Genomic DNA, 10,507 nt, shown 5'->3' on the forward strand with positions numbered 1-10,507 from the left:
GCGAGAGTCTTGGTTGAAGAAGTAGGCGCGGAGGCGAAGGCGGCGGAAGAATTGTTCGATGTCACGCCGTGTGTTGAACTCATTAATCCGGGAGCGTAGGGGAATGAAGGTGAGGCCTCTACTGAGAACAGATCTTTCATCCTCAGAGAGGGGTAGGTCTGGAGGGATAGTGAAAACCCGGCCGGGCTGGGAGCTAGGACCTGGTGTGGGGCTGGAGGTGGGAGTGGGGGCGGGGACGGGGATTGGCGTGGGGGCGGGGTTGGGCGTGGTGATGGCGATAGGCGAAGGGGCGGGGTTAGACGTGGTGACGGAAATAGGCGTGGGGGCGGGGTTAGGGCTAAGTCAACCAGACCTTCTGGTCAATACTCCAGGGGCCTGGAAATTCTGGTAGATGGTGAAATTTGAATTCACAATAACTATCTAGAATACAAAGCTTGTTAATTGTCTGGCCTACTTGTGACTCCAGGTTCATGACAATGCAGTTGCCTCCTAAATGGCCAGAAAGCCAAAGTTCAAAGGAAGCTAAAATGGCAGAAATGTTGGCCCATATGAGCAAATAAAAATGATTTTTGTTTTTTGTATCTCATCAGTTCCCCACTTCCTGTTTTCCAGGAAGCATAGCCTTTATCACTGAATCACATGACAAGATTTGTGTCCAATGCTAGATAGTGAATATTTTAAAACTAAATATCACCACAGGTTTCTCTCTCACTGGGAGAGAGAGGTGATAGGTGATCAGTTTAATCTGACGGTCGCAATGTCTCTGGCGGGCAAAGTGTTCTTGGGTGAGACTTCAGCTGGTACAGGAATCGAACAGCTGCTGTTGGTGTCACTCTGCCTCACAAACCTGCCCCACTAGCTCCTGATGAAGAAGCAGCGCTCCAAAAGCTTGTACTTCCAAATAAACCTGTTGAACGATAACCTGGTGTTGTGCGATTTTTAACTTTGTCCATCCCAGTCCGACACTGACACTTCCACATCATCACAAACCAACCACTACACTACATCTTCACCTGATCCTCCATGTTTACTGCTAGGTGTAGTTGCTGGATAGATTAGATTAGATTAGATTAGATTAGATTAGATTAGATTAGATTAGATTACTTACAGTGTGGAAACAGGCCCTTCGGCCCAACAAGTCCACACCGCCCCGCCGAAGCGCAACCCACCGATACCCCTACGTTTACCCCTTACCTAACACTACAGGCAATTTTAGCATGGCCAATTCACCTGACCGGCACATCTTTTGACTGTGGGAGGAAACCGGAGCACCCGGAGGAAACCCAGATATGAGAAAGTAAATACTGACCCAGTTCCCCCTCTTTAATGTACAGATATTGAGGAAATCTCATATCCCACCATCTCAGCTGAGATTAGCTACAGTGGGATTATCTCACCAAAGTTACAATCAAAAGCTGATCTGTTGAATTCAGGCAGTCAGGTAATAAATTTGCTGAGTTATTGGTGAGCTTTTAAGCCCACTTATTCTTTTTTCTCCTTTGATTTATATTTTACCCCTTCAACTGTCAACATGCCCTTTCCTCCGTCAGTGTTGGGTCCATCTGGTCTGGCTAATTGGCCATTCTCACATGTAAATTTGTAACATGAATTTGAAGAGATTGGGAGAGGAAAACCCACTGTTGTTAGAGACACTTCCACCAGAAAGTCCGAGATGGAAATCAGGAGTGGGACTGCCAGCAATAATGCTCCCCTCATAAAAGCGAAAATCCTGTGGATGCTGGAAATCTGAAACATGAAGAAGTGCTAGAGAAACTCAGCAGACCTGAGAGAAACAGAGTTAACGTTTCAAATCCAATATAGTTCTACTTTCACAAAAGAGGGCACAAATAAGGTCTCAGAAATGTTAGGGCACAGAAGGGTCTAGTGAGAGGATAGAATTGAAGGAAATCAGTATTAGTGAGAAAATGGTGCTGGGGATATTAATGGAGCTAAGGGCTGACAAACCAGCAGGGCCTGATAATCTATAGCCCAGAATATTAAAAGAAGTGGGCTTGGAAACAACGGATGCCTTAGTGTCATCTTTCAAAAATTCAATAGCCTCTGAAGCAATTTCTACAGATTGGAGGGAGATATATCATAGAATCCCTACAGTGTGAAAGCAGGCCATTCATGCCATCGAGTCTGCACCAACCATCCAGACCCAACCCCCCACCTTATTCCTGTAACTCTGCATTTCCCGTGGCTTACCACCTAGCGTGCACATCCCTGGAAACTATGGGCAATTTCCAATGGCCAATCCATCTAACCTGCACAACGTTGGACTGTCAGAGGAAACTAGAACACTGCTGAAAACCCACACAGACATGGGGAGAATGTGCAAAGTTCACACATTTGTGTGTTGAAACAAACCCAGGTCCCAGTGAGGTAGCAGTGCTAACCACTGAGACACTATGTACCCCCTACCCCGCCCCAAATGGAGCACCACTCTTTAAAATGGGAAGGAAAGAGAAAGCAAAGAGTTTCAGAACAGTTAGCAGTGGGGAAAATGCTGGCATGGATTATAAAAGGCATGCTAACACACCATCAAAGGCGAAGTTAAAGCTGGTAGGATAAGGACAATATTGAGAGTTGGTTGACAGACAGAAAACTGAGAGCAGAACAAATGGGTCTTTATCTGAGAGACGGACAGTATATGGTGGGGCACCACAAGGATCAATGCTTAGCCCCCAAATTTTCACGGAATACCTTTCCCTCTCTTACGAAATAATTTGATTAGCACTGCTGCCTCACAGCACAAGGGACCCAGGTTTGATTCCAGCCTCAGGTAACTTTCTGCATAGAGTTTGCACACTCTCCTCAGGTCTGCATGGGTTTCCTTTGGGTGTTCCAGTTTCCTCCCACAGTTCAAAACTTTTCAGGGATTGACCATGGTAAATTCTCCATAGTTTCCAGGGATGTGCAGGTTAGGTGGGTTAGCCATGGTAAATGCAGGGTTATGGGATAGTGTCAGGGTTTGAGTCAGAGTGGGATGGTCTTCAAAGGGTCAGTGTGGACTTGATAGGCCGAATGGCCTCTTTCCGCACTGTAGGGATTCTATGATTCAATATCAATGGGCTGGGTGAGAGAAGCAGATGCAACACAAAACTTAGCAGGATTGTGAGTTGTAAGGAGGATGCAAGGTAAGCTCAAGGTGATTTAGACAATTTGAGTGAGGGGGTAAATACATGGCAGATACAATACAATGTGACTAAATGTGAAGCTGTAAACTTTGGTGTAAAAAACAGAAAGGAAGAGGTTTATTATATTGTGTGTATTGGGAAGTGTGGACACACAAAGGACTCTGGGTGTCCTTGTGCTAGTCACTGAGAATAGACAGATAGGGGAGATAAGCAATGATTTAATTTGATTTGGTTCATTGTCACGTGTACCAAGATACAGTGAAAAGTATTGTTTTGCATGCAAACCAGACAATTAATGCCTTATGTAAGTACATCAGGATAATAGAACGGAATGCAGTGTATAGTGTTACAGTGACAGAGAAGGTGCAGAGAAAGATCAACTCTGATATATAAGATTTCTGCTCATAAGTCTGATAACAGCAGGTAAGAAGCTGTTCTTAAATCTGTTGGTTCGTGTTTTCAGACATCTGTACCTTCTGCCCAATGGAAGAGGATGGAAGAGTGTATAATCGGGGTGGGAGGGGTCTTTGATGATGTTGGCTGCTTTCCCGAGACAGTGGGAAGTGTAGACAGCATCAATGGATGTAAGGTTGATTCTTCTGATGGACTGGGCTGTGTTCACAACTCTCTGTAATTTCTTACAAGCTTGGCCAGAGCAGTTGCCAAACCAAGCTGTGATGCATACGGACAAGATGTTTTCTATAGTGCATCTATAAAAATTGGTAAGCGTCATTGTGACCATGCCAAATTTATTTAGTCTTCAGAGAAAGGCAATTAGGAATGTCTTGTTTCAGTTATAGAGGCCTTCTGTGAGACCACACCTGGATATTCCATTCAGTTTTGGTCTGCATACCTGAAAAAGGAGATATGTGCCATTGAGGGAGTGCAACAGAGGTTCATCAGGCTGATACCAGGGATGGCAGGACTGTCCTATGAAGAGAGATTGGCTTGACTGGGTTTAGAGTATTCACCAGAGTTTAGGGATCTTATTGATATTTATTAAGTTCTAACAAAACTGGACAGCCTAGATTCAGCAAGGAGCACAGAACCAGGGGACACAGTCTCATGATAGAGGATAGACCAATTTGGACTATAATGAGAAAACATCTCTTCATTCCACAGGTAATGAACCTGTGGAGTTCTCTACTATAGAAAGCTGTCAAGGCTGGGTCATTGACTATGTTCAAGAAAGGTCAATGTTTGGATTTTAGAGCATCAAGGTGTATGTGGGGAAAGCAGGAATATGGCATTGAGATAGAGAATCAACCATGATTACATTGAATGACAAGTAACTTCAAAGTGCCAACTCCTGGTTTCTATGTTTGGATGTATGAGAATGACTACATTAACTGCTTTCTTTATGTTACTAATCAAGGAACAAATTTTGGTCAGGGCACTGGGGAGGACTCTTAATACTTCCTTGAATAGTGGCACAGAAACTTTTACGTCCACCTGCACAGGGAGATGGGACCTTATTTTTGTATCCCATCTGAAAGACAGTACCTCCAATAGTGCATCCTCAGTACTACGCTGAAGCTTGGTTTTGGAACTCAGGAATGGGATTTGAAGCAGGAATCTGATGGCTCAGAGATGATAGGGCTACCAAGAGAGTCCCAGCTGCATTGTTCACCAGCTACGATTTGTTAATGTATAAGTTAGTTTGTCTTGTTTCTGTTATGGACTGGGATAGGAAATCTGTGTGAGGAGGCCAAGCCAAGTGGCCCTATTCCTGATGAAGGGCTTTTGCCCGAAACGCCGATTTTACTGCTCCTTGGATGCTGCCTGAACTGCTGTGCTTTTCCAGCACCACTCTAATCTAGAATCTGGTTTCCAGCATCTGCAGTCCTTGTTTTTACCAAGTGGAGCAGACAAGCAACAGGTGATGATGGTCTCACTCCCATGGCTCTGGTGGGATTGGATAGCAGCGGCAAAGTTGGGAGATTGCCTCCCTGCCACTTAACTACTTGCTGAAGGATCACTCTTATCGACAACTCATCTTGTTTACATTGCTCCAGGATTACAGAACACTGCTGATGCGTCTGTTTGGAAAATTACTTCCAAGCCATTAGCCTTAAGTTCAGTAACAAAAACAGAAATCATCAGACGCAAGTCGAGTCATTGGACTCAAATCTTTAACTCTTGTTTCTCTCTTCACAAATGCTGTTGGACCTGCTGAATTTCTTCAGCAATCTCTGTCTTTTTTTCAGATTCTCAGCATCCACAGTTCTTTGTTTCAGTTTAATCTTAGTTTATTGTCTACAGACCTACACATCATGGGAGGGGAAACAGCAATGCAGAAACCAAAGGAAGTATGTGAATTTACTCAGAATGTCAACAACATGCACTTACTTATAACAAGGAAATGATACATAATGTGGCTAGCTGTGACGCAGTGTTCTGATCTGTCGGCACACAGGATTCTAGAGTCATATTCCACTTCAGAGGCTTGAGAACTAACACAAGACTGACACTTCAGTGCAATCAGAGGGAGTGCCGCACTGTCAAAGACAGCACTGTTTTTCTGATGCAAAAGTTAAACCTTGAGGAGAAAGTGAGGACTGCAGATGCTGGAGATCCAAACTCTAGCTACCTGACGCCTGGAAGAAGAACACCTTATCTTCCAACTTGGAACCCGCCAACCACACAGGATTAATGTGGATGTCACCAGTTTCCTCATTTCCCCTTAACCCACCTTATCCTGGCCCCAAGCCCCCAGCTCGGCACCGCCCTCTTGACCTGTCCATCATCTTTCCAACCTATCACCTTCTCCACCACTTTTATCTACCTATCACATTGTCAGCTACTTTGCCCCCAGCCACATCCCCCTCCCATTTATCTCTAAACCCCCAGCCCATAAATCTCATTCCTGATGAAGGGCTTATGCCCGAAATGTTGATTCTCCTGTTCCTCGGATGCTAACTGTCCTGCTGTGCTTTTCCAGCACCACACTCTCAACACAAAAGTTAAACCTCTGTCTACACACTTGGCTGGATGTAAAAGACCCCATCGCACTATTTTGAAGAAGAGCAGGGAATTTATCCCCAGAGTCCTGGCTAATATTTATCCCTCAATCAATACCACAAAAACAACAGATTTCCTGATCATTACCAAAGTGCTGTTTGCTGTGTTCATAAAATGGCTGCTGCATTTCCCATGTCACAGCAACAGCTACATTTCAAAAGTATGTGATTGGTTCTTTTAGCTGTCTGGCTGCGTAAAGTGTTGTATAAATGCAAGTCTGTCTAAAGGGACACAGTTAAGGATAATCTGTTAAATAGCTGGCATTACAAAGGTGGAAGAAATGTCATTACTTCAGATTGTTGCTAAATGTGATATTATTACATTGTGGTAGTGGTAAGGGGTTGACTTTCAATGCTATGTTAGATATTACTTTTGGGTATTAAAGCAGGGATTCATTCAGCAGAGACCAAGAATGAGACCTTTGACGACATTAATAGCTTTCTATTTACATAGCATATTTAATATTATGATAGTGGTAACTACAGACTGTTGAACTTTAATCTCCATCAACGGATTGTTATACCTGAGACTGAAACAAAGAGTAAATTATTTTAGAAAGAAAGCGACATCAACCTAAGATTGCCACCTGACCAGAGATTGAGGTGAGCTTTGTGGGACCCCTGTGGAAGAAACAAAACCATCTGCACTGAAATTGCCACTTTTATCAAAACAAGACAACTGAGTCAATGTCAAGAAATTCACATCTTCTATTTAATTCACAGGTGTATGATAATGTCACATATTGGTAGGTGGAAGACTCCCTGGTCAGATGGGTGGCTTGGAAAGACAATGGAGCTGAACTTCAGAACAGACAGTGATATTTAGTTCGCATCTGCTTTTGACCAGCAGAGCAGAGGAAAAGAAAGATAATTGGTAACAACAAGAACCTGAAATGCGAGAAGATGTGAAGTTGTTCATTTTGGAAGGGAGTACAAAAAAAAGAGTATTATTTAAATAGAGAAATACTGCAGAAAGCTGCAAACAAGGAGACTTGTGGGTACTTGCACACGAAGCACAGAAAGTTAGCACGCAGGAACAGCGGGTAATCAGGAAGGCTAATGGAATGTTGGCCCTTATTTCAAGGGGCTAGATTAGAGTGGTGCTGGAAAAGCACAGCAGGTCAGGCAGCATCCGAGGAGCAGGAAAATCGACATTCCTCATTTCCCCTTGCCCCACTTCACCCCAGCTCCAACCTTCCAGCTCAGCACCACCCTCATGACCTGTCCTACCTACCTATCTTCCTTTCCACCTATCCACTCCACCCTCCCCTCTGACTTATCACCTCCATCTCCACCCCCCATTCACCCATTGTACTCTTTGCTACATTCCCCCATCCTCCTCTCTGACCTATCACATCCATCCCATCCCCATTCACCTATTGTACTCTATGCTACTGTCTCCCCACCGCCCCCCCTCTCATTTATCTCTCCACTCTGCAGGCACCCTACCTCTATTCCTGATGAAGGGCTTTTGCCTGAAACGTCGATTCTCCTGCTCCTCGGATGCTGCCTGACCTGCTGTGCTTTTCCAGCACCACTCTAATCTAGACTCTTGTTTCCAGCATCTGCAGTCCTTGTTTTTACCTTATTTCAAGGGGTTTGGAGTGGAAGAGTAGGGAAGTCTTACTTCAACTGTAAAAGGTACTGGTGAGACCATACCTAAAGTACTATGAATTAATTTGGTCCCCTTATTTAAGGAAATACATTATTTCACTGGAGACAGTTCAGTGAAGTTTCATTAGGATGGTATCCGGTATGGAGGGATTGTCATATGAGCAGAAGTTAAGCAGGTTGAAAGTCTACTCACTGGAGTTTAGAAGGATGAGAAGTGATCTCTTTGAAACATATGGGATCCTTAAGGGGCTTGACAAGGTAAATGCTGAGAGGATATTTCCCCTCATAGGAGAGTCTAGAACCAGAGACCATAGTCTCAGAATAAAGGGGCAGCAATTTGAGAATCAGAAAAACGAGGAATTTCTTCTCTTAGAGGGCTGTGAGTCTTTGAAATTCCTTGCCACAGGGAGCTGTGGGAGCAGAGTCCTTGTGCATATTAAAGGCTGAGACAGATTCTTGATCAGTTAGGGAATCAAGGGTTACAGGGAAAACACTGGAAAGTGGATGTGAAGAATGTTGGATCAGCCATTGAATGGCGGAGCATGCTCAAGGAACTGAATAGCCTACTCCTTTTCCTGTTTCTTGTAGTCTTTTGGTTGAACTTTCGCTTTCTCTGCCTATTCTTTCATTATCTTGGAAAATAGAGCTTGGTTAAAAGTGGTTTGGGAAAACAACCATTTATCGAGAATGCAAAGATATTTACACATTCCGCTTTTGCTGAGAATACAAATCAATCATTAATTGATGATCTCAGGTTAAGAATCTAACAATTCAAGGACTGTAAGGACTCTTTAACTGTATATTATTTTCCCTTACTGTATCAGATACTCTTCTCTTTAAACTCATCACCTGAGATTGAGGTATTTGTTTAATGTTGTGTTTTTATTATTTTGTCCTAAGGGTTAGTAGTAAATAAAATTTCTTCTTTGTTCACTTGAGAAAACCTTGATAATTGCCTCCTTCAACTGCTCGCAAACTGTTTTGTATTAAAGAGTGATAGGTGTGTGCAGAAAGGAAATTAAAATATTAAAATATTCCAAGATGTTGTGCAGGACCAAGTGGAGGATACAAAGAGGACAGTTGATTTCTTTCTCCTCAGCTGGTTGTAACAATGTTGATCAATATTCCTAGGTGCCTAATGGAAGCATTATCAGACAAAAGTGATAGCTTAGAGGCCAATAGATTAGTAAGCATACAAGCACTTTGGTTAAGATGACTTAATCAACAATTTAAGAGGAAGTGATAGTGCACCTGAACTAGTCGTGCAGATGTCTAGTTTAATGTTCTTGTGGTTCGGGTTTAAATCCCATTATGGCACATAGTGATACAGGAGTTGAGAGACTCAGTTAGATTAGACTAGATTAGATTCCCTACAGTGTGGAAATAGGCCCTTCCGCCCAACCAGTCCACACCGACCCTCTGAAGAGTACCCCACCCAGACCCATTGACTAATGCACCTAACACTATGGGCAATTTAGCATGGCCAATTCACCTGACCTGCACATCTTTGGACTGTGAGAGGAAACCGGAGCACCCGGAGGAAACCCACACAGACACGGGGAGAATGTGCAAACTCCACACAGACAGTTGCCCGAGGCTTGAATCAAACCTGGGACCCTGGTGCTGTGAGGCAGCAGTGCTAACCACTGAGCCACTGTGCCACCCGAAATCCAAAAAACTAGCTTGATTGTAGCCACTAGGAGAAAGTGAGGACAGTCAGAATCAAAAAGTGTGGCGCTGGAAATGCACAGCCGGTCAGGCAGCATCTGAGGAGCAGGAGAGTCGATATTTCGGGCACTGTGAATTGTCATTAAAAAACCGATCTGCATCTCTAACGTTCTTCAAGGCAAAACAATTATCATTCTTGTATGTGCCTCCTAATTCTCAGCACTGTGGCTGTCTCTTGACTGCTATGTGGCCATTTATAAATATAGCAATACTCATATTGCATCCATTTAGTTTTAGAAAGACCAATATTTCAGAGTTATATGACTTGTGAACACATCAGACTGAGCACTGGATGTAAAATTTTTAGATAGACAACTTGAGAACTATTTTTACACAACATCACATTCACTTCAGTTCTTAAAATGTTATTTTTAATGAAGCTGGAACACCTTTCTAAAAGTTCAACCGTTTATTAATTTTTGACCTGGTAGACATGACATGGACTGTGTGAACCTGTATCATGTTTAGAACATGGTCAGTGGTAATAATATGGCCTGAATTAAAGAGTAAAAACTCTCTCCAATGTTTTGAACTCAAAATGTATGCTCACACCCTAGTGAAGTACTCAAGGAGTGCAGCAATATCTGAGGTACTGTGTTTCCAAGGGTAAAGTGACAATCTGTCTAAGGTAGAGAGAAAATGTCTCAAGACACAGTACAAGGAGAAACTTGATTCAGGTCTCTTTGTTTCCTTCCCTACATTCAGGTTTTTAGACCCCGCCCTGTTTTGAGAACCTCTCCTTTGTCAAAGAGCTGTTTATCTCCCACTGCCTTAACTATTCACAATGATTTTGCTTTCTCCAATTATATTTCTTTCCATCAACTCATGTGAGCCATTAAACTGTCCCCTGTTTTTCTGTTTAAATAACCTTGGTACTTTCTGGTGGTTTCTGCCCTCCCTCCTTCCCCTTTGTTCACTTTGAATTTCTCCCAGTTCTAGAAGGTTAATCTATTGGCTGAGCTGCTGTTGCTATTGGTAACACCTTTTGTCTTGCTGCAGATTTTG

The sequence above is a fragment of the Chiloscyllium plagiosum genome, chromosome 27 (genome assembly GCF_004010195.1).
Source record: "Chiloscyllium plagiosum isolate BGI_BamShark_2017 chromosome 27, ASM401019v2, whole genome shotgun sequence".
Classification (NCBI taxonomy): Eukaryota; Metazoa; Chordata; class Chondrichthyes; order Orectolobiformes; family Hemiscylliidae; genus Chiloscyllium; species Chiloscyllium plagiosum.